Source organism: Mytilus galloprovincialis, chromosome 1, assembly GCF_965363235.1.
Source record: "Mytilus galloprovincialis chromosome 1, xbMytGall1.hap1.1, whole genome shotgun sequence".
Classification (NCBI taxonomy): Eukaryota; Metazoa; Mollusca; class Bivalvia; order Mytilida; family Mytilidae; genus Mytilus; species Mytilus galloprovincialis.
In genome coordinates this window covers 104,161,874-104,162,824 of record NC_134838.1, presented here as the reverse complement: position 1 = coordinate 104,162,824, position 951 = coordinate 104,161,874, and positions in this window count along the sequence as shown.

The window sequence follows — 951 nt, the reverse complement described above, 5'->3', positions numbered from 1 at the left end:
TTTACCTTCTATTGAAAAGAGTTTATAAAGTTGGCGGTGCGCTCTATAAAATGAATGGGAACACTTTCGTTTTCCTAATTTTTGTTTATAAAATTGCACAATTTTATGACTACGCATTAAATTTTGACTTCAGGGAAGGGATGGTTCTGTATGCCGGACCAGAGACATATATATATAATGTGTATATATATATGTCTCTGGCCGGACTAAATTCATTGAAATTCTCTGAATTTCTTGTTAATATCCAGATATACCGCGTTACCTGTGAAAATAATTAAAATCGGTCACAAAATACTGAACTCTGCCGGTCTGAAGAAAATTCAGAACGGAAAGTCCCTGATCAAATGGATATGATCAAATGGGACACTATTTTTTTTTATAGCTATTATAAATCTCTGGTTTAACTGTGACAGTTGAACCAGATTGTATGTCAAAGCCTATATACTATATTAAGGCTGAGACTACTATAACTGTTATACATGTAGCAGTGGCGGATCCAGGGGGGGGGGGGGGGTTCCGGGGGTGCGCACCCCCCTTTATTTTTGCCGATCAATGCATTTGTATCGGGACATATGTTTTGCACCCCCCCCCCTTTTGCCCTGGGTGCCCTGGGTTAGCACCCCCCCCCCCCTTTTCGAAAATTCCTGCATCCGCCCCTGTGTAGTCTCAGATTTAGACAAGGAATTGTATATTTTTAAAAATATATAATTTCTTCATTATGGGGAAACGCATCTTAATTATTTCTACAAAAGGTCTGGGACATTATATATTGACTATAGTGACTATAGCCCCAGAAAAAAATGTCACTTGTCGAAAGAAATGTCACTTGCAGAAAAAATGTCACTTGTCGAAAGAAATGTCACTTGCAGAAAAAATGTCACTTGTCGGAAATAATAAAAGCTGTAGGCAAGCTCAACCCAGGAAAAACAGCAGATGAATACTCACTCACAG